Consider the following 24,706-nt stretch of genomic DNA (forward strand, 5'->3'; position numbering starts at 1 on the left):
CCCGTGATTATTGAGCAGGAGACAATGAGGTGTAACATGGAAACAAGGCGTTTCCGGACCCATGTTTATATAACGTAATTTCTTCATCTATGCATTAGGAAATTATCCTGCAATTTGTGCCGTGCATTTTTGATACAGTCTGTAGTGACCATATTTACTTGATGGTTCTGAACGCAAAAGCCGTGAACGTAAATGCTTAGTCAACTGCCATGCACCATCAGAGTACGCAGATAAAGATATGAAGAAAAAATCTATGGTGAGCTAGGGAATGTAGTAGGCAGACCACCACAACACTTGGTTAAAATGGTGTTGGGTGCCTTTAATGGCCAAACCGGAACAGATAGTCTCCATGAAATAAGTAATAAAAATATTATCAGTTCGGTTAACTTTACTGACCATTGGAAGCACTTATCTGCCCCGCAAAGCACTATATAAAGTGACAATGGTATCTTCAGATGGAACTATGATGAACCATGCTGACGATGTTCTAGTTGAACGGGAACAATATCAAGGTAATATTGAACATTTAAGAACATCTGTGGAGCGGATACAAACTCTAACCAGATGTTAGAGACAACATGAATACACCTGAAACTATCCATGAAATGGTGAAGGAACTCGAGGGATGGTACACTATGATAAGACCCGATTAGTACTGTGAGGCAGCGCTATCAAGATACTGTATATTCACGGATTTTCTCCTGTCCCCAGAGGGTTTAAACGATGTTGAAGGGACTTGAGCATCGAAACGGAATGGACTGTTAAGGAATGCAGATGAAGAGCTCAGATGTACAGTAATACAAAAAGTAGAAGCAAACCTTGGTTACCGACCTCGATAGCTGCAGTCGCTTAAGTGCGGCCACTAACCAGTATTAGGGACATAGTGGGTTCGGACCCCACTGTAGGCAGCCCTGAAGATTATTTTCCGTGGTTTCCCACTTTCTCACCAGGCAAATGTTGGAGCCGTACCTTAATTTTTTGCTAGGGGCTTTACGTCGCACCGACACAGATAAGTCTTATGGCGACGATGGGATAGGAAAGGCTTAGGAGTTGGAAGGAAGCGACCGTGGCCTTAATTAAGGTACAGCCCCAGCATTTGTCTGGTGTAAAAATGGGCAACCACGGAAAACCATTTTCAGGACTACCGATAGTGGGATTCCTGCCTGCCTGTATCGGTGCGACGTAAAGCAACTTGCAAAAAAAAGAAGAAAAAAACTTGGCTTGATACTGAAACCGTACAGTGTCCTGTACAGCTCCATGGGAATGATATGGGCCTTTATACTCCATTAAAATTACTCCTAAGGGTCGCGTCAGTGGTAGCAGTATGGGCGAAGGGGATCGAGCGGCGTTCTGCCAGAATGGAACCCGCGGAAAGAGCGCCTGCGAACAAAGGGAGGACAGGGCAAAAGCCAAGCCCCCGCGGAACTACGCTCTCAACTTGCAGAGAGAGATAGAAGGGGACGCGATGCTGGAGTAGTCAGATACGCCCCGAGGTGGAGCTTAGCTTCCCAGAGTTCCAAACGAACATAAGGAACTTCCGGTTTTTTATGCACGTGTCACGGGTGCCAACGTCGGATTTTGGCGCGTAAACAATAGAATGATATTTTAATCCAGACATAGGAAAATTATGCGAGACACACCATTGAATAGAGCGGAATTTTCTGCGTTCTCCAGACTAAAAATATGTAATAACTTATGCAGGGGAAGAAATGAGGTCACCAGCTGTCAAGATGTAACATATCGCTAACACATGTGGATACAGCGGCGTCACCCAAGCCAGGAGTCGCGCTCAAAATAGACTCCACCTCCCCAGAGGACGCTATGAATTAATCAAAGGCGGGAAGCAAATTAGATAAAAACTGCTGATCGTAGGTCCTGCACGCATGGCTCAAATGAAAGAGGAGACAAAGGGCCACAAGATGCACTATTCAAATATCGTCAATTCTTGGTACGAAAGGAGCTCTTGTTCTTAATGAACCGTGAACGTTGACGCCCCCAAGCTTCCGGCGGGCAGATAATATAGGCCGAGCAGGCCATGGCAGAGAGAGTTGTTCTTTTACGGTCGTGAGACGGACACTGCGTCCCGCGGTGCTCCAGTTACAGTCAGAAACCCTTGTACAAAAGCCTTTGTGTAGTGAACGGGAGGCCAAACGAGCCTAGGTGAATTGTTTCTGTGCTGCGTGTCAAACTAGTAAAAACCGCGAGCATAATTTTCGAACAAGCATTAGAATTCGGCGGAGAAACTGCCGGCTTAATGAGTCAGTGAAATTCATAATTTGGTATCACCCAAAGTGTTACTTTGGATCAGGGGCTCGAATCTCGTGAGCCACCCGATTCTTACTGTGAACGCGGGTGTAAACTCTGAAATAGAGGACGTGTGACGAGTGTAAAGGTGTTACCCACTTGGATTACTGTAAGATTTCAGCTGTGACGAGTTCCCCAGGATGTCGGACTTGTATGGACCAGGGATGAAGGACTGCACGCCCGCCACCTACCGAGTGGTCATGGAGTACTAAGAACTTCACCATGGGTCTCCCGTGGGGGGGAGAAACAACGGCCACCAAACAGATGAGTGATGTCCAAATTTAATTTCTAAGCATGACATAACCCGGGGATAGGATTAGCGTTCTTTTGTAAATATCAAAATGTTGTAAGTTAACGCATGTCCTATATGGGAATTTTATTGATTTTATAATGTTGAAGTAAAATTCAAGGGAGCTAAATTCCCGGACGACTCATATTTCTTTCTTAATGATTAGCTTATCGTGAGGGTTATATTTTTAATGTAGAGTGTCCTAGCAAATATGGGAACAAGGTTAGGAGAATATTTGAGTTTCCCGTAGGGGTGGATATGAAACATAGTGCTGGCAAGCAGGGAAATATGTCGAATGTTGGTAGTCACTGTCCCACGTGGTTGTCGGATATGCCAGGGAAACTCATGGGTCAGTCAGACAATGCATGCCTAGCTTACAGATATAATCAGTGCATGTACTGCAAGAAAGAAGAAAATCCCGACCGAGAGAGGTATATGTTGTGTCATTTTGGTAGGTGTGTGGAACCATGTGCAAGTCTCCCGTGATTTTTGATTAATTGGCCATAATGGTTTGGAGTGTTTTCTTTTAATCTATAGCCGGGGTGAGGCCCATCCGTAATCTTTGGTCAGAAGGTTTAAATATAAGTGTATTTATGTGGTATGAACGAGGAGCCATGAGAGCCATAGGCCCAAGGGAAGAAGATACGCGATATGAGACGTAGTGAGAAGGCCGAATAGGAATTTACGATGAGATGATTGAGAAGTGATCGTGCCCACAGTCTCAGTGATAATAATGAGAAGGGAGTGAATAAAAAGAGTATTTCATGGGAATTCCATAATGATATGAATATGCAAATGAAGCGGGCCGTGGAAATGTGTCCCCGAGATGAGGGGGTAGACGTGTGAGCGAGAGAAGAATCAGAACGGCCGTGCGAAGTGAATGGCCGGCCTTCCTGTTGTTGTGTATGCCAGGCTCTCGCCCTCGTGACAGAGGGATCCCTTTAAACCATTGTGTTAAGACTAACTTGGAGCCCTGGGTCAACCTCGCGCTCCCCTCGGTTGGTTTAAATGGCCTAGCTAAGAATACTTGCATAATGATAATATCACGGTGATTTCTTTTAAAGGTATTTAATAAATGAGTAGGGATTCCCCCAGATGTCCGGCGAGATGAGATTGTAGCTATTCTCGGGATCTACAGAAACCCACAGTACCTCTCGGTCGGGAGTCTGCCAGCTCGACTCCGGATTATGGTGGTGCCCTTGAGCGAGCTGCTCCAAGCTTGCGCGTTGGGCCGGAGACAGTGATAACCATGCTGTTTCTTTTCTAGGAATGGTTCTCTTGTGTGCATGAAGTGTATATATATCCATATGTTTTGTGTATGTTTCGTAATGATGTGCACATATTTTTGAGTTCAAACAGAACCTATGTGCACGTCGTGTGGTCTTGGTAATAGATGAGGAGTCCGGGGTTTAGCAAAAATGGTATTTGTGTTTGTTTGTGCATTATGCAAATGTGTCTTTTAATATGATATTATGTAGCGTAGGCCCCGGTTATGTTCGTGCTTAGAACAGCTAGTAATATTTGTGAATAAGGACATCAGGTCATCCCACGGTGTGATAGACAGAATAATTTACAAATTTCATGGAACGGTATGAATTAATGAGGAAAAATGAACGATAGCAAGTCGCGAAACCTCAATCATACCGTTATGCAGACGACGCCCATGGGCGATTCGTATTTTAAAATGATTATTATTTCTTTTCCTCCCATATGTGGAGAGTCATTGTATAGAGCTGTGTCAACTTTTTTTTAAATGGTCATATTTGAATAAATTTGCATTCGTAACCCCTATTTTATGATTCTTGTCATTTGTAGCAGTGTTAAGCAGTATCCAATAGGCATTTGAACCCAGAGATCCTACTTTCATATTATAGACATAAGACTCCATCTTAAGTATTTGTTGTTTTTGTTTTTCTTTGAACGTACCACTTCCCCAAGTGCTCAGGCTGCCGGGCCGGCACAGAAAGTAGGAAGGGGAGCGGTTCGAAGCTCGTTAAGCAATTCGACCCGCTCTCCAATCAAATCTCATCCGTGGGTGTTTACCCCGTTACGTGGAGGCATTCTTATGCGGGGGTCATCCATTCGAAGCCCGGTAGGGTGTATACTTGGCGCCCTTCGTGGATGGGCATTGTTTATAGTTTGCACTGGAGCATTTTGAGTAAGAGATAGGCCACCCACAGGGAGGATAGTGTGCTATGATGGAGTCAAATTGCCAGGTTCGTGCCACAATCTGATTACATTTGGTATCGAACGGGTTGGCAATTATTTGGAATGGAGTACCCGCCACGTAACCGAACGGATGGAGACGTTAAGCACATGTCCGAAGTGCTAAGATTCATAGTTATAAATTGGATACTGCAAGGGTTGTTCTGATTGTGTGATACTCAGCCGGACTGTCATGGTCATCGTACGGGTGTGCGTAAGTCACAACTCGTGATAACTCACACAAGATCAGCCATGAAAGGGAGCGACGTGAATAATAAATAGGATAGGAAAATGACAAGAACAGAAAAATCATGTGTCCAGTTTAAGTGGAAATCCGCATGAGTGTCGCTCATTAATTCAAAATGGATACCCGGGACAGACTATGAAGCTGTCATTTCTTTGGGAGACAACGTTATGGTTCTCTCAGTGTGAGGTTAAAACGGCCGGCAAAATTCTTCAAATTTCGCCAGTTACGGGTATCGGCCAAAGATTGTGCGCTGAGGTAACAACATTTGGCAGATATAAATGTGTTTTTCGAGAGGGCTGTAGACGCCGCGGATAGAGCAGGGTACCTCAACCCAGGCTCTAATTTTTGCGCAGTGACAGATGCGATGTTGCCAGTTTGAGACGGGTAATTGTCTGCTAACGTCATCTTACCAATCTCAAGGTGATAACATCCATTAGTGACTGGGGTATGCCTTGTTTCCGGCATACGTAAAATCGAGCCCACGGTAGGCCGCGCGCGCGTGACCGGAAAACTTATTCTAGGATAAAAGGGCTAACGTAGAATCAGTATTATTATTGTTATTATTATCGTCAAATGATATGATGGAATTTCCTATACAATGAATTATGACATTAATATGGTAGGGGGCGTGACACAAGCCGTTTTTAGGCCCAGTTTGGATTGATTTGTTGGAATTTCGAGTAAAGTTAGGTCACGCTGAAATTTGTATTAAATATTAGAATGTATCTGTGCTTTCTGTCGATCACCGGTGGTCATTTTCTGCCCACGGGAGATCCGCTTTCTCCAAAATTGAATTTAATATGGACATGGAGGCCATGAGGGAAATGATGTGCCAGTTATTGGCAGAACAATTAGGCAAGCAGGCCACAGACGTTAAAGAGCGGTTAGAGGTAATGACGGAACAATTAAATCAGCTAGGCAAGCAGGCAGTGGACTTTAAGGCCCAGTTCGAGAAGCAGGGAGAAATTTTAAAGGAACATTTCGAAGAACAATTAGGCAAACAGGCAGCAGGCTTTAAGGCGCAGTTTGACACGCAAGCAGAGCTTTGCCAGGCTCAGGCGGCTACGAATAAGGCTTCGTTAGACGAGCTCGCAGAGGATATGAGACTAGGTCGTGAACGTAGCGACGAGAACGCCGCGAGGCTGGAGGCAAAGATGACCGAGGCGTTAGAGGGGAAGTTGGAGGACGTCATCCAGCAATTAAAGCAAGTGGAGATTAGGGTGACGAATAGGATCGACGTGACGGACACTAGGGTGAGCGCGTGCGAGGAAGAGATGGAGAAGGTGAGCACCCGCGTAGAGGAGGTTGCAAGAGACATGCAGGAGGCCAAGGCGGAAGTCCGAGAACTAAGGACACAGACGACGGAGGCCCTCGACAAGGTGGCAAAAGAGGTCAGTGACCGTCTGACCCAAGTGCAGGATATGGCGACCGCCAAGATCAAGGAAGTCCAGTCTCATGCCCATGGAGAAGTTATGGAGCTTCGGAAGGAGGTGACCGAAGAGATGGAAGCGGAACAAGAAGAAGTCCGTGGAAAAATCCAAGGCCTGAACCGACAGGTGGAAGAGTGGGGCAACAAGACTCACAAGGCTGCCGTCCAAGTAGAAGTCCACGCGGAGCTTATTAAGGAGATCCGGGAGGAGGTCGAGTTGTTAAAGTTCCAAGAGGCGAGAGGTGAGATCGTGATGCGATCGATCCTCAAGAAGCAGGATAGCGTTGACAGAGTGAGTCCGCCCAGTAGTATTGGTCACGAGGCCAACGTTGACATTTCGCAGGGAAATGAAAATGCACAAGTGCATAATGCACCTCGGGGACAATCGACCCCGCAAGAGAGTGGAGCAATTCCGGTATATAATCTCCTCCGGATGACGAATGACGAGCCGAAGAAATTCGGGTCAAACACTCATCTTACCCCGAAAGGTTTCCTTGCTGAGGTAGACCAATACTTCATTGATCATCGAGTCCCAGCGGACCGAAAACTAAGAGTAGTCGAACGGTACCTAACGGATCAGCCTTTGGTCTGGTACCGGGCGTTCAAATATTGTTTCGATGGGTATGAGGAGTTCCGGCGGCGCTTCCTTGAGAAGTATTGGGGGATCGAGACGCAACAGAATTTGAGGCTAGAATTGTATTCGCGAAGGTATTCTGGTGCGGGGCAGACCCGTTTCTGCGAGTACTTCGTGGGCCAGTTGTTGAAGTTTAAAGAACTGGATAGTCCTCCCACAGAGCTAGAGTTGATTTCCGCCATCGGTAAACAGCTTCCACCGGAAGTACAGAAGGTGCTCATAGCGGCGAATGTCCGAAATGCGGTCGATGCTGAACAAATATTGAGGCAGCTCGATCAAACGAGTGGAATGCAGGCGCGACATCGCCATAGCGAGGCGGTCCATGTTGTCGACCTAGCGCAAGATGAAAGCCCACCTAAAAGGAAGAACCAGGGGACTAGTACGAATGAAGTTCGGGAGATGTATCCCTCGAGAATTAGGAGTGATTGGGGTCCCCAGACATGGAATGGACCGAAACGGGAATACCAGGAGGGCTGGAACACCCGCGAACCAGGACCCCGTGAGAGGATGAATCAGGGGCCAAGGCTTCGGTATCGCCAGTATGGACAGCGGAGGAGGCCGTACCAGAATTGGGGACCGAGCGGACAACGGACGACAGGGCAACGACCAGGAAGAAGGGAAGAGTACATACGAGATCGCAGGAATGAATCGCGACAGTATGTGGAACAACTGCGAAACACGCCGCCCGGTATTGACAAGTGGCAGAGACCCATACAGGGTATGGCCGCCGCGGGAATGTGCGAAGGGGCAGAAAGCCTGCAACTGCAAGCCCACAAGAAGGAAGGACGTGGAAGAGAGTTGAACCCCCATGCTCCGGAGTATGCCAGTAGCTCCGGAGCGCAAAAAAAAAATTTCGCCTAACTAGTGAGGAGATAGCCTGCGGTTCGGGGAGCAACCATTCTTTCGATTCACAGAGGACGTCAGTTACCATAGCTGCGTGGGTGATCCAACCCGAGGATTTGATCGAAGACGCACACCGACAGAATAAGAGGATTATCAGGGAATTACCAGTGGTGTACATCAGAGCTAATGGATTGCGCGTGCGCTCTCTTGTAGACACGGGAGCCAGCGTAAGCGTCGTATCTAGAACGCTCATACGGGAAATCCAATCGAAGGAGCAGATCCCATTATTACCGGTCTCTAACATGAAGGTACGAGGAATCATCCCAGATCGCACCACAGTGTGCAAGGCTCAGGTTTATTTAGAATTGCAGATAGGAGAGGCCATTACTTCACACCCATTTATCATCCTCGAGAAATTGGAATACAACATTATATTGGGCGCCGACTTCTGGAGGGACTATAAGGCAGTTATCGACATGCACCGAAATGAGATCAGGGTAGAGATCAACATGCATTCCGAAGGGGTGAAACTAAACGAAATTGGAGACTGCGTAGTCGATGAGAGGATTTGGACTACTCAAGTGACCTACGACGAGGAAGTCCGTCCTGATCAGATCCTGGATGGGAAACATCAGGAAGAAGAGATAATAATCGGACTCGAGAGAATGGTTGCAAACTTGGAACAGGAAGAGGAAGAACCGACATTTGAGGAGGCAGTGCTATCAAAAATTAGTAAAGCAATGATAGGTGAAGAGGGAAGAGCTAGACTGAAAGAAATCTTGGAACGCCACCGCGATGCATTTGGGTCACAACCGGGAAAAATTTCGAATTTCAAATACAAGTTCGTCGTCACAAGTTGGGAACCTTTTCGACGGAATACGTACCCGATTCCCGAGAAACATTATGCCAAGGTACGACCTATCATCAAGGATATGGAAGAAAACCAGTTAATTTCCAAATCTCCGACGCCATTTTTAAACCCTTTAGTCATCGTGGAGAAGATGAACGGTTCGCTGAGGGTGTGCCTCGACGCACGTGCAATTAACGAGCGCTTGGTACCAGAGTACGATAGGGCACCAAACATTAAGGATATCTTGAAGAAGTTTAGTCACAAAAATTATTTTTCTGGGGTCGACCTGAGATCGTCCTACCACCACATTGAGTTGTCAGGGGAATCCAAGGTACTGACGGGATTCATGTTTGACGGACAGACGTACGTCTACAAGCGTTTGCCGTTCGGCGTCAAGAACGCAGGATCGGCCTTGATAAGGGCACTGGATAGGAATTTGAGCGAGCAGGTGAAGAACTTTACGGTGCGTTATGTAGATGACAGTTTGATCGCGAGCGAGACTCTGGAGGAGCATTTGGAACACTTGAACCTGTTATTAGCAGAATTAAATAAAAACAACTTCAAAATTAATTTGGATAAGTCGAACTTTTGCCAGAAAAGCATTTTGTTCCTGGGACACGTCATAGATTCGGAGGGTGTTACTCCGAACCCCGTTAAGATTCAAGCTATTCAAAATTTCCCCAAACCAACACGAGTCAAACACATCAGGCAGTTTTTGGGAATCTGCGGGTTTTTCGCTGATCATTGCCCTAGTTACACGGAGGCGGTAGCTCCTCTTCAGGACCTCCTGAAGAAGAATAATAGATGGAAATGGGATTCAAACTGTGACGAAGCTTTCCAAAGGACAAAAGAATTACTTGCCAACAGCATCAAGCTTGGGTACCCCGACTTTTCGAGCAAATTCGTAGTCCAAACCGATGCATCTATGATAGGTGTAGGGGCGGTATTGTACCAGGAGACGCCGGATCAGGGAAAACGCAGAAACTACATCGCGTTCATGAGTCGTAGACTTCGGGCTCATGAATGCCAATATACCGTCACGGAATTAGAGATGTTGGCAATTGTTACAGCCCTCAGTCACTGGAGGAAGTATATATACGGATTCCCGGTCGTGCTGCGGACAGACCATAAAGCTTTGACCTTCGCTTTGAAGTCGACGATGGCATCCGAGAGAGTAAACCGCTGGACGTTATTCATCCAACAGTTCGACTTAGAGATCGAACATTGTGCAGGAAAGGACAACGTGATTGCCGACGCATTAAGCCGAAACCCCGAACCGGAAGCCCAAGTTCTTCATCACATAGAGTTGAGCGGGGGTGACCGTGAGACGTTGGACAGGCTGCAACGCATCGGAGAAGAGCAAGAGAATTGGCCCGCAACCAGACGATTGATCGATTTCTTCCGAAAGAGGATACCAGCAGGAACGCCTGAATACCAGGAGAGTGAGAGGCAGGCACCAAAATATAACTATTTCAACGGGATCCTTCACCAGTTCATAGATGAAGATCATACGAAGTACCGTATTGTTGTTCCGCCCGTGCTGCAAGTGGAATTGATTTGGCTCGCACATCATTCCATCGGTCATGCGGGAATCGATAAAGTTACCTCGACACTACAGGAGACCTTTGTCTGGCCGAGAATGAGGCGGATGATTAGGACCGTGTTGACAACATGTGATACTTGTCAACGAATCAAACCAAATACCTATCTCCTGCGGCAACCACCTAAGCCGCTGTTGCCAGAGAAGCCACGAGAGCTATTTGCGATAGACTTTTACGGGCCCTTACCCAAGGCAATTAGAGGGTTACAATTCATTTTGGTCTGCGTAGATGTTTTCTCGAAGTATGTGATGCTGTGCCCAGTACAGAAGGCAAATTCCAGGTCGGTACTGACACAGATCCGAAATAAGATCATTCCATCTATGGGAAAGCCGGATAAGATATTGAGTGACCATGGGTCTCAGTTCACGTCCGCCATGTTCAAACGCGAGATCGAGCAACTCCAAATCCAGCATGTCTTCAGTTCTATTAGGCATCCCGAGTCCAATCCATCAGAAAGGATCATGCGCGAAATAGCAAAATTTTGCAGAGTTTATTGCGCCAGACAGCATTGGCGATGGGTTGATGTTCTTCCAATCATCATGGAGTGCATCAACGGGACGATTCATGAATCTACGGGGCAGATCCCGATAGCGGTACATTTTGATCAGAAACCAGAGAGACCGTGGCACCGCGTGCTACAGTGCCCAGAAGATCCCAGGCCTTCGGCTGAACTTCGTGTGAGGATAGCTTTGGACCATCTCAAAGCCCAGGCAGAGAAGAGGCTCAGACGTCATCGAAACCGGAGATTTCATCGGCCACTTCGTGTGGGAGAACTAGTTTTAGTCAAACGACCAGCCATGTCCGACCCTCCGAGGAAGTACTACCACAAGTTTGCAGAACTTTACATCGGGCCGTATAGGATAATCCAGAACTTAGAGAATAATGCCTACAAAGTACAGTCAATGGATGGGAGAACAGAGGCCACTTACAATGCTGCAAATCTCAAACTGTACCACGCACCAGGACAACACCCTGAAGAAGGTCCGGAGGAAGAAGAACCAGGAGAAGCCGAGGATGACGAGGACAACCCGGATCCAATGGAGGAAATGGAAGCCGATGAAGAAGATGATGCCGTGAATCACATTGTTTTGGAAGAAGGGAGCGAGTCCGAGGCATCAGCCTGTGAAGATTGTCCAGAATGTTCTGAGAGGACCGGTCTTAGGAATGCTTTAATTAATCTATGCTACCAGATACAACTGGAGAACACAGAGTTGACCGAGAAGGTCCACCAGTTACGCGACCATCACCAATGACTACTTTCCGAGACAGTTAAAAGGGAAAGAAAAACCCCGAGTTCGTGATTTTTCTTTGATGAAGTAGGAGGAGAATGAAACCGTACAGTGTCCTGTACAGCTCCATGGGAATGATATGGGCCTTTATACTCCATTAAAATTACTCCTAAGGGTCGCGTCAGTGGTAGCAGTATGGGCGAAGGGGATCGAGCGGCGTTCTGCCAGAATGGAACCCGCGGAAAGAGCGCCTGCGAACAAAGGGAGGACAGGGCAAAAGCCAAGCCCCCGCGGAACTACGCTCTCAACTTGCAGAGAGAGATAGAAGGGGACGCGATGCTGGAGTAGTCAGATACGCCCCGAGGTGGAGCTTAGCTTCCCAGAGTTCCAAACGAACATAAGGAACTTCCGGTTTTTTATGCACGTGTCACGGGTGCCAACGTCGGATTTTGGCGCGTAAACAATAGAATGATATTTTAATCCAGACATAGGAAAATTATGCGAGACACACCATTGAATAGAGCGGAATTTTCTGCGTTCTCCAGACTAAAAATATGTAATAACTTATGCAGGGGAAGAAATGAGGTCACCAGCTGTCAAGATGTAACATATCGCTAACACATGTGGATACAGCGGCGTCACCCAAGCCAGGAGTCGCGCTCAAAATAGACTCCACCTCCCCAGAGGACGCTATGAATTAATCAAAGGCGGGAAGCAAATTAGATAAAAACTGCTGATCGTAGGTCCTGCACGCATGGCTCAAATGAAAGAGGAGACAAAGGGCCACAAGATGCACTATTCAAATATCGTCAATTCTTGGTACGAAAGGAGCTCTTGTTCTTAATGAACCGTGAACGTTGACGCCCCCAAGCTTCCGGCGGGCAGATAATATAGGCCGAGCAGGCCATGGCAGAGAGAGTTGTTCTTTTACGGTCGTGAGACGGACACTGCGTCCCGCGGTGCTCCAGTTACAGTCAGAAACCCTTGTACAAAAGCCTTTGTGTAGTGAACGGGAGGCCAAACGAGCCTAGGTGAATTGTTTCTGTGCTGCGTGTCAAACTAGTAAAAACCGCGAGCATAATTTTCGAACAAGCATTAGAATTCGGCGGAGAAACTGCCGGCTTAATGAGTCAGTGAAATTCATAATTTGGTATCACCCAAAGTGTTACTTTGGATCAGGGGCTCGAATCTCGTGAGCCACCCGATTCTTACTGTGAACGCGGGTGTAAACTCTGAAATAGAGGACGTGTGACGAGTGTAAAGGTGTTACCCACTTGGATTACTGTAAGATTTCAGCTGTGACGAGTTCCCCAGGATGTCGGACTTGTATGGACCAGGGATGAAGGACTGCACGCCCGCCACCTACCGAGTGGTCATGGAGTACTAAGAACTTCACCATGGGTCTCCCGTGGGGGGGAGAAACAACGGCCACCAAACAGATGAGTGATGTCCAAATTTAATTTCTAAGCATGACATAACCCGGGGATAGGATTAGCGTTCTTTTGTAAATATCAAAATGTTGTAAGTTAACGCATGTCCTATATGGGAATTTTATTGATTTTATAATGTTGAAGTAAAATTCAAGGGAGCTAAATTCCCGGACGACTCATATTTCTTTCTTAATGATTAGCTTATCGTGAGGGTTATATTTTTAATGTAGAGTGTCCTAGCAAATATGGGAACAAGGTTAGGAGAATATTTGAGTTTCCCGTAGGGGTGGATATGAAACATAGTGCTGGCAAGCAGGGAAATATGTCGAATGTTGGTAGTCACTGTCCCACGTGGTTGTCGGATATGCCAGGGAAACTCATGGGTCAGTCAGACAATGCATGCCTAGCTTACAGATATAATCAGTGCATGTACTGCAAGAAAGAAGAAAATCCCGACCGAGAGAGGTATATGTTGTGTCATTTTGGTAGGTGTGTGGAACCATGTGCAAGTCTCCCGTGATTTTTGATTAATTGGCCATAATGGTTTGGAGTGTTTTCTTTTAATCTATAGCCGGGGTGAGGCCCATCCGTAATCTTTGGTCAGAAGGTTTAAATATAAGTGTATTTATGTGGTATGAACGAGGAGCCATGAGAGCCATAGGCCCAAGGGAAGAAGATACGCGATATGAGACGTAGTGAGAAGGCCGAATAGGAATTTACGATGAGATGATTGAGAAGTGATCGTGCCCACAGTCTCAGTGATAATAATGAGAAGGGAGTGAATAAAAAGAGTATTTCATGGGAATTCCATAATGATATGAATATGCAAATGAAGCGGGCCGTGGAAATGTGTCCCCGAGATGAGGGGGTAGACGTGTGAGCGAGAGAAGAATCAGAACGGCCGTGCGAAGTGAATGGCCGGCCTTCCTGTTGTTGTGTATGCCAGGCTCTCGCCCTCGTGACAGAGGGATCCCTTTAAACCATTGTGTTAAGACTAACTTGGAGCCCTGGGTCAACCTCGCGCTCCCCTCGGTTGGTTTAAATGGCCTAGCTAAGAATACTTGCATAATGATAATATCACGGTGATTTCTTTTAAAGGTATTTAATAAATGAGTAGGGATTCCCCCAGATGTCCGGCGAGATGAGATTGTAGCTATTCTCGGGATCTACAGAAACCCACAGTACCTCTCGGTCGGGAGTCTGCCAGCTCGACTCCGGATTATGGTGGTGCCCTTGAGCGAGCTGCTCCAAGCTTGCGCGTTGGGCCGGAGACAGTGATAACCATGCTGTTTCTTTTCTAGGAATGGTTCTCTTGTGTGCATGAAGTGTATATATATCCATATGTTTTGTGTATGTTTCGTAATGATGTGCACATATTTTTGAGTTCAAACAGAACCTATGTGCACGTCGTGTGGTCTTGGTAATAGATGAGGAGTCCGGGGTTTAGCAAAAATGGTATTTGTGTTTGTTTGTGCATTATGCAAATGTGTCTTTTAATATGATATTATGTAGCGTAGGCCCCGGTTATGTTCGTGCTTAGAACAGCTAGTAATATTTGTGAATAAGGACATCAGGTCATCCCACGGTGTGATAGACAGAATAATTTACAAATTTCATGGAACGGTATGAATTAATGAGGAAAAATGAACGATAGCAAGTCGCGAAACCTCAATCATACCGTTATGCAGACGACGCCCATGGGCGATTCGTATTTTAAAATGATTATTATTTCTTTTCCTCCCATATGTGGAGAGTCATTGTATAGAGCTGTGTCAACTTTTTTTTAAATGGTCATATTTGAATAAATTTGCATTCGTAACCCCTATTTTATGATTCTTGTCATTTGTAGCAGTGTTAAGCAGTATCCAATAGGCATTTGAACCCAGAGATCCTACTTTCATATTATAGACATAAGACTCCATCTTAAGTATTTGTTGTTTTTGTTTTTCTTTGAACGTACCACTTCCCCAAGTGCTCAGGCTGCCGGGCCGGCACAGAAAGTAGGAAGGGGAGCGGTTCGAAGCTCGTTAAGCAATTCGACCCGCTCTCCAATCAAATCTCATCCGTGGGTGTTTACCCCGTTACGTGGAGGCATTCTTATGCGGGGGTCATCCATTCGAAGCCCGGTAGGGTGTAATACATGTCGGGAAAATGTATAAAATGGGTCCACGAAGAGACTAGAATCGTAGAACATCTATCGGAAGATACAAAGATAGCATTCACTGACGCAAAAGGACTGACGGATCAGATCATCAGAAGAATGAAATGACAATATGGTAAAAGACTCCTGATGGTAGTCGTCACGATCTCTCTTCCGGTCCACGAGATTTGCGAGAGGTTGGTACTAATAGCGAACATTTGTCCTAATGGATGAGAACGGTGAAGAAGAACGAAATAGTGAAGGTATTCGAGGGATGGTTCACTATGACCATTACAGATTAGTACATGCCACCAATGGAGCAGGCGAACCTTCTTGGGAAACATTTTAAACGAATTTTGAATAAGGACATTCGCTCAACAACGACGGCCACTCAGAGGAGGTTTCCGGTTAACGATGTGAAAGTATCTGAACCATCAGATGGAGAGTTTAAAGTGGTTCTGAAGGCCCTCAAGAAGAGCAAGGCTGCCGATCTCTACTGGTGCGGAGGCAAAGTGATGGTGCAAGCATTGAGATTGCTGGATATCCAATAATTGATCAACAGATGTGATCCATGAAGAGAGCAGTTTATATGCTCTCTTCAAAGAAGGACATACACCGAGCAAGTGGCATCGTGGTTTCTGTCACGTAGCTATCAGCTTGTATTCGCGAGATAGTGAAGATGATTTTCCGTGGTTAATTAAGGGCGCAGTCGCTTCCCTCCCACTCTTAGCCCTTTCCTACTCCATCGTCGCCATAAGAACTATCGGGGTCTGTAAAAGGAAAAATGTGAATATATTCAGTACATTGGAGGGGCTGGACATCCCTCCTTTATATTGATGCCTGCTGTTCGGAATCAAGTCGTCAAATGCGGTTCGGAAACCAACTACAGACACCTTTCCGTGTCCAGAATGGATGAAGACAAAGTGGTCCATTGACGCCAATACCGTTTAACTGAGCCGTGGAGGAGATAAGCTGCAATAATCATCGCACCAGAGAGATGGAAATCGTGCCTTTGCAGACGTCGTTGTGATTATAGATAACATTCTAGAGGATGTGTGCACAGATACGTCTAGATTCCTACATACTCCCGTGAAAGTTGGCTTAGTGTTGAACGATGAGAAAACGAATTATATGGTTGTACCACGTCCCCAAACAATTCTTCGTTCCATTAGTTTTGATGAACGAGTCAAGGAATTAAAGTACCAGTACCGGGGTTCATTACTGTTGAGCAGAAGTGAATCAGCGGTAGGGGTTCGACAACGAGCAACGAACGCAAACTGCACCTTTTCTTAGCCTGAACAACCTATTTAGAACGCGAATAGTAACTACCAATATGATGTTAGTGCGGTCGGTACTTATGTACGGTTGTAAAACGTGGGCGACTCCAACAACATAAAAAACTATGAGAGCGAAGACTGAAAGAGGACATGTGCCAACTGTGTTGAAACCCAGATATCGGTAAGATGATAGGAAGGAAGAGCCTGCAGTGATGCGGATATCTTATTAGGGCATACAGATCCCTCCCAATTGGAGTACTTCACACTCAGCTGGAAGTGAAACGCCCAAAGCATCCTTGCAATAGCTCAAGTCGACGGCCACAGAATAATGTAAGATGCAGACAGAGAAGCTTTTACCTTCCATGTGACAGACACATTGTTAGTAAAACACCATCACATATACATTTACACAACATTTACGGGATATTAGAGTCTTTTAATGAAGAATCATTCATTTTCGGGAGAAATTCTAAAGACCGCTTCACCGGGCGAGTTCGCCGTGCGCGTAGAGGCGCGCGGCTGTGAGTTTGCATCCGGGAGATAGTAGGTTCGAATCCCACTATCGGCAGCCCTGAAGATGGTTTTCCGTGGTTTCCCATTTTCACACCAGGCAAATGCTGGGGCTGTACCTTAATTAAGGCCACGGCCGCTTCCTTCCAACTCCTAGGCCTTTCCTATCCCATCGTCGCCATAAGACCTATCTGTGTCGGTGCGACGTAAAGCCGCTAGCAAAAAAAAAAAAAAAAAGACCGCTTCAGGTAACCTGCAACCTGTTTTGTACATGTGATTTCCTTTGCCTTCTTTTTCTACTGTGGGTCTCAATGGCCCGTAAAGAGCAATAAATAAAATTTACAAATACATTGCAATGGGGAAATATCCTGTTGGCAATGTTTTATTACAATAGCATAGCAACAAAGTAGATAGAAACATAAAAAACATACAAACGAAACATTAGAGCAAATTTTATGAAAACAAGTAATATAAATAATTAAAAATAAAATATAATAAACTCATAGAAAAGAAAGAAAAAATAATGCACGAAAAGTAGAAAAATTGCATAGAATTTCATACAAAATTTACAAAAAGCAACTTAAAATATTCATTTGTGAGCATCGTAATGTAATTACAACTCTCACCCAGGAATTTACTCAAAATATTCCATGACAAGTATTGTTGCATTATCGTTTCAACCCAGTCGCATTTTGCCTTTATGGAGATTGTTTATTGACTGGATTTTCCCAATAATTTCTGCAATGTTTTATCACAACAGAAAACGCCATTTACCTTCCAAAACTAAGGTGTTTGGAGGCAATCTCAGACACACTGTCCATCACGTGCAGAAAGATGCCAGTTGTCTGATGTTCTGGGGAAGCATAATGTAGAGATACAATACGCCACTCCTAGTCATACAGAGCAATGTCATGGGTGTACGATTGAGGGACGGCATCCTCCGATCTATAGTGACACAGTATCGCCAGAATTTTGGTGGAGAATTAATGAACGGCAATTCGCGCATCCATCGTGCGGTTCTCGTTAATGAATTCCTTTGTGATCACGATATCGGTCTGCTACAGTGGCAACCGCGTTTCAACATGAATCCTATCGATCATGCCTGGATTGAGTAAAGGAAGGATGTTTATGGACATCACGACCCACCAACCACTTTGTGATATCTATGGCAAATGTTATTGAGGATCAAAAATCCGGCAAAGATACTCGAATTTTTAAAGGGTGGGGAAAAGTCAATTCGAACGATGTCGGCATGTGAATGACCTCTGGTAACACATTTGCTGTTTACCTGGAAAAAAAATCGTTAAAACTCAGCCTTAGACGGCAAGGAGAGACTCGGTTTACTCTTCCATCTAATAGGCCAAGAGTAAAATGGAAGCAGCCACATGGCGTCAAATTAAAAAGTTCTTGCACAAGGTAGTTGAGGCCAAACGATTATTATTATTATTATTATTATTATTATTATTATTATTATTATTATTATTATTATTATTACTGCTGTTGATGAGTGAAGCAATTTGGACCAACATTACAATGATGAAACTCCCTAAATATGTGAAAATTGCTTGGGAGGAGATCTGGGGTCTAGGAAGGTTGCTGAAGAGTTCCTCACCCTATTCTCTGAAGCATATTTCTTACAGAAACGGCAGTGATACTGGGAACGTTTCCTTGCCGTTTAATAGCATGCCCGTGAAACTGCGTGTTATTGTGGCGGAGTACAGTGTTGTGTGTGGTGTGTGAGTTGCAGGGATATTGGTGACAGCACAAACACACAGCCCCCGAGCCACTGTTTTGAACTAATAATATAATTTCGTGTGGCTATTTCTAGCCGAGTGCAGCCCTTTTAAGGCAGACCCTCCGGTGAGGGTGGGCGGCATCTGTCATGTGTAGGTAACTGCGTGTTATTGTGGTGGAGTAGAATGTTGTGTTTGGTGTGTGAGTTGCTGGGATGTTGGGGACAGCACAAACACCCAGCCCCCGAGCCAGTGGAAATAACAAATGAAGGTTAAAATCCCCGACCCGGCCGGGAATCGAACCCGGGACCCTCTGACCCGAAGGCCAGTACGCTGACCATTCAGCCAGCGAGTCGGACTGTTTTGAATTAATTGCGTTCCTCAGTTTCTGCCACGTGTTTTCAGAACACTGTGCAGTGACTGTGGGCCCATACTCGAGCTGAAGAAAGACTTTGATGGACATCGGTTTGCATTGGACGACTGCCTGTGCAACTGGGTATAGATGTGGTTCCGTCGGAAGCCCGCGAGCTATTTCAACAATGGCATTGAAAGTCTAGTGGGTTAAAAGTTGTAACAGTTCTGGTAATTAATTTAGAATTACGAAACGCTGTACTATATTTTTCGACAGATCATCTGTCTTTATTTGACCGCCCTTTATTCAAAGATTAAATACTTATGGTTTATTCTTCTTCTTCTTCTTCTTTCTTCCGCTTCTTTCTTTGTTATGCCCATTCACACAGCGCGTTTGAACGTGTTCGTTGGCCTGATGGTTTTCGTCTTTTAACCTCCCAAAATCTCTTCATGAATGTGTTGCATGTTGCGTTCAGTGGATCACTTCCTACGAGGTTTCTTTTATTAGATTTCTCCATGGCTATTATTATGTTAAAAGGTCCACGATCTTCTATAATGTCATCCGCGATATTCATTTCCAGGAGTCGGTCTTAGTTTCTTCCAGCCAGTTTATTTTTACCTTGTTTGAGTTGATTATTTTAAATAATATTTTGGTGAGTCTGACGCTGTCCATTCTATAGATATGGCCACAGAATCTTTTGCGTACGGCATCAGTCAACCTGTCAGTTAATGAGTAGAGATCCGCTGTTCTCCTCGTAATCCACATTCCATTTTCTCCCGTGGGACCATAAATTTTCCGGAGAATTTTCATTTCTTTCTTTTCAATTTCTGTAATTTTAGAGTGTCCTCCAAGGGATATGGTTTCTGAGGCTCAAAACGTCTCCGTAAAAATGACTTGATCTTTTCGAAGTTCGGTCTTTCGTTTGGAGGGTGGCAGTTGAGGAGGTCTCGGAAGTTGTCGGCTAGAATTATGCAGTTCTCTTTAGTGTTCGTTTCTAATGTTCCATCTGCTCGATGGAAACATAAAGATGGTGGTTGAATAACTGGATGAATTCTCACGGAAGGCCTTGTAGAAATTCCTAGTGTTGTTGTTAGGAATTCTTCCTCGATTTCTACGAGTCTTTTTTTGTCATACGCCAGTTTCTCCCGGCGGATTATTTTTGAGGCAATTTTCTGCACCTTCAAGAGGCCTCTCATTTTTCTGATGTTTGATGTCGATCCTACTGATTCCACGCTTTGATGTGAGCATCAATGGCTTTATCACAGATCGTGTTCCACCATCTATGTTTTTGTTTCCTCGGAAGCTGTCCTAACTTCAGGGCTGATGTTTGAAGTGTTTTACGTATGTCTGGCCAGCTCTTGGGATCCAGCTTTCGTATTTCTTGTAAAAAGGTGCTGATGTTCTGTTTAAGGCATTCTTGGTCAGCTCTTTGAGATCTATTTTGTTTAGGTCTGGATCGGTTGGGTTGGAATCTCACTTTGATTTGTGATAGATGGTGGTCCGAGTCGACAACTTCCTTCCATACTCTAACATTTTGGATCTCACACATATTTCTGGAGACAGCAACTTGATCAATCTGGAATTCTCCTAATAACGTGTTCGGTGATTTCCACGTTTCTTTTTGTGGGGAGTTCTCACAAAATACGTAGACATGTGTTTCAAAGCGGAAGTTTTACAAAAGTCTAGCGTTACCCGCTCTTATTTGTCCTAATATGTGCCGAGTGATGGCCTACAATCAATTTGTGTATCCTCTCTCTGCCGATCTGTGCATTAAAATCGCCTACTAAAATTTTCACGTGATGTTTTGGAATCTTGCTAGTGGTGTTTTCTAAGAGTTCTCAGAAGGCTTCAACTTTCTGTGGGTATTTCTTGTCGTCTTTGTTTGTGGGAGCGTGCGCGTTGACCAAGGAGTAAGCTTTGTTGCTCGATTTCATAGCAGGTGCCGAGATTCCTTCAGATGGGGATGTGAAGTCAAGTACTGAATTGATGATTGTGTTCCGTACTGCAGAAGCTGTCCATAGTTGTGGTAGATTCCCTTGGTTTATGATGGCAGGTTTACCTTTGTATATCCTGTACTCTTCAGAATCAAAATTGTTTTCATCTCCGAAACACGTTTCCTGGAGTGCGACTATTTGAATGTCAAACTTATCCAGGGCGTCCGTGAGCTGTTTAAGCTTTCCTGTTTTCAGCAAGGGGTTGACATTACTTGTACCTTAGAAGGTCCTTTTCTTGCGACGAAGAGATTTTTGGAAGCTCCGACTCTTCTCTGCATGGTGCTTCCGATTCTTCAGAATCTGATGATCGGGAGAAACCGAACAAGCTATGATCACAAGATTACAACTCGATTGTTGAGATAGAGAGGTGCCTCTTTGTGTCTTATGGCTAAACTCCGCTTTACGGTTGACCAAATATGTAGTCAAAACCGACCCTCCTCCTTTGTCCGGGCTTGGTACCGGCAACAGCAACCACTGAACTACTCAGTCCATCCAGTGACTGCTACAGGCGGAGATATGTATGTATGTATGTTTAGTCCTCAGCCCGAAGGCTGGTTGGATCCTCAACAGCTCCGCCATCAGCTGTCATAAATGGCCTAGGCATCACTGAAGAGGCGTACTAGGGAAATGAGGAGTGAGGTAGTTTCCCGTTGCTTTCCTCACCGAGCCAGAAGTTGCTATTACACATCAGTCTGCCAAGCCCACTGAAATGCATGCACCAACTGACCCTATGAGCAACATTTTCACACCATTCATAGCAGGGACTGGCTGCATAAGGAATGGCATTACTAGCATCACTCATACCTCAGCCACTTTCATCTTGTCAAAGCCAAGGATAAAGCTGAGACAGATCAATGAAAGTAACAATATTGCTCTAGCCCATACCAGAAGACATAGTGCACTGTAAACACTACGTCCTGCCAGCAAAGGCAGGGCGGAGATATACTTATGGTTTATTATATCAATTTCATTGCTATTTTTTCGACAACAAACCGTTTCTGTCATACAGTTGCAATTGCAAAACAGACGTGACCATATTTATTGAGCATGCATTTTATTGTATTTACAGTCTTATATAGAATAAATCTGTTCGAAATTATGTTATATCTAGGCCTATTAAATTACGTTATTAATTTGTATACCTTAATATTAAAACATGCCCGAATATCTGAAGACAGAAAGTATATAAGACGGCAATGCGCCATGTACCTTTCTATGGATCGGAATGTCCACCTATTACGAGTAAATAAGGCCAATTCATCCACACCACGGATACAAAAATGCTCTAATACCATGTGACAAACAAAAAGGTGCAATGGAGACTAGGCGTGAGAGGGGCAAGGCTCCCATGGTATAGTTATGCTAGGCGTCAAGACAGCAATTCTATGGCAAAAGTAGCCCTTCATTTCGACCCTGCAGCTTGTCGTCTACGTGGAATATCAATAAAACGGTGGATGCACTCCATCTCAGCAGACATGCGGGTTGCAGACCTCAGCCCGGAAGTAGTACAGGATTTAATTGACAAGCACACGAACATTGAAATAAGGAAGTATGTTGCAAATTTCTCCATTTTAACTGTATTATTTGAACGAGTGTGAAAGGTGGACAGTTGAGAAGAGGGAGAGAGCTCGGCTAGAGGCAATGGAGATGTGGATATGAGAGAGGTTCTCCAAAACGACCTGAATGAAAAAATGTCCAACCTTCAAATTGTGAAAAACGGGTACTCATTAAAGAGTTGGAAAGGAGGAAAATAAAACTTGTAGGTCACCTGTTGAGGCAAGATAATTTCATGATAAACATTTTTGAAGGAAAAGTGCTGAGAAAGACAGGCAAAAGAAGACCCAGAAACTCACACTTCGAAGACCTGAAGAACATTATGGCTTTCGCTTAATACATGATGATGAAAGTTGAACCGAATTCTTTCCAATGTAAAACAGGCTCAAAATTAAGTATTTTGGAATGCGTGTAAGGGATTGCAATATTCTCTTCCAGCTGGACATACATTAAAGGAAGACGTACGATTAATTCGGAATATTAGATATTTACAACTATCAATATTTTATAATTAGATCCTTCATCTTTCTGGACGTCGTCAGAAACTGCAACTTAATTCCGCCAAACGCGAAAAAAGAGTAGGCTACCAAATAACACAAGGGATTTGTAATTTTCGCACTGGTCAGGACAGAGGCATTGCAACATTATATTTTTAATATACGGTAAACCACTGTTTTTTGTATCGGAAAGATTCCATGCACTCGATTGGACGTACGTGGGTTTTGTGCTCAGACCGTATGCAGTATACTGGATAAGGATAAATAGGTCTTCCTCACGTCACTGCAGCTCTAAAGGGTCTTGGCCTATCCAGCGACTGCTGCTCACGCAGAAGATCTTTAAATAACGAGGTGACCCTTCATAAGCGCGATGCATCCTCTGTCATTCTAGGCCGAAACTGCAGTCTCGCCGTCAGATAACTCCTCATATGCACTCACATAGACCAGTGGAACCTCGAAAAAACTTACGGATCCTGCTAAAAAGCTGGGATTCGAACCCAGGGCTTACGGATAAGAGTCAGGTTCCCTACTCGCAGACCGTGAGTTCACCTATAAACTAGGCCTATTATTATGGAAAAAATATTGGCGTGAGAAAAAAAACATTGAATGAAATGAAATTTGATAATATTTGACAAGACATTTCGCCACTGTCAGTCATGATAGAATGTCGAACATCCTGTCACAGCTTGTATTTCAGAGTAGTAGGGTGTGCAATATTCACTTTTGTGAAAAATCTCGTCAGCTGGAACTGTATGTCACAGCTAAGCGGATGCTATGCGGGCTGCCTAGTACTAATGAATTACAATTTTGATGTGAGTGTGTGTAGATCACAGGGCACACTCATTAGAGCAAGGCTGCAGATGACAGAGCGGTGCCTCCCGTCTTCTCGGGTTACTTCTCGTCCACTACACTCTTCATTGTTTAAGGTCACCAATTACTGACCACAAGGGCACTGTTACAGCTCGCATGTGCGTACCATTAGGCAACACATCACAACATACTACAGTATCACATTATCACTAGGCAGCTGATCGGGGTGTCTACACGTTTTACATTCAACTCTGTGATTTATTTTCCAGAGGAAGGTTTCCAAAATTGCTGACTTCCCAACGGTATCAAAGGAATTATGGATGAAGGAGAGGAGGGATGAAATGAATAATAATGTAAGACAAATATAAAGGACGAAAAGGAACAAAATTAACCCTGGTCCGATTTAATTTTACTAAACCACAGGCACAAAATATTCAACCAAATCCTATTTATGTACAAACACTAAGAACTTTATAACAATATTTACATATAACGACGAGAAACATGCAAGCACCTATCCACAAGAGAAGATTACAATGAGAGGACAGAATTCTTAAAATAAACTTTTCACATAAACGTATTTAATTGTTTTATAATATTTTTATGTTCTGATGATGACCCCAAGGATCGATATATGCTTTAAACTATCCATGTGTTAATTTTAGAGTTAACAGCATTGTGTACTGAATAAGGTGGATAAAAATCCTATATTTTAACAAAATTATATCACTGTTAAAGGGAGTAGAAATACAAACAATGGAAAATATTACATTTTAAA

The sequence above is a fragment of the Anabrus simplex genome, chromosome 8 (genome assembly GCF_040414725.1).
Source record: "Anabrus simplex isolate iqAnaSimp1 chromosome 8, ASM4041472v1, whole genome shotgun sequence".
NCBI classification, from domain to species: domain Eukaryota; kingdom Metazoa; phylum Arthropoda; class Insecta; order Orthoptera; family Tettigoniidae; genus Anabrus; species Anabrus simplex.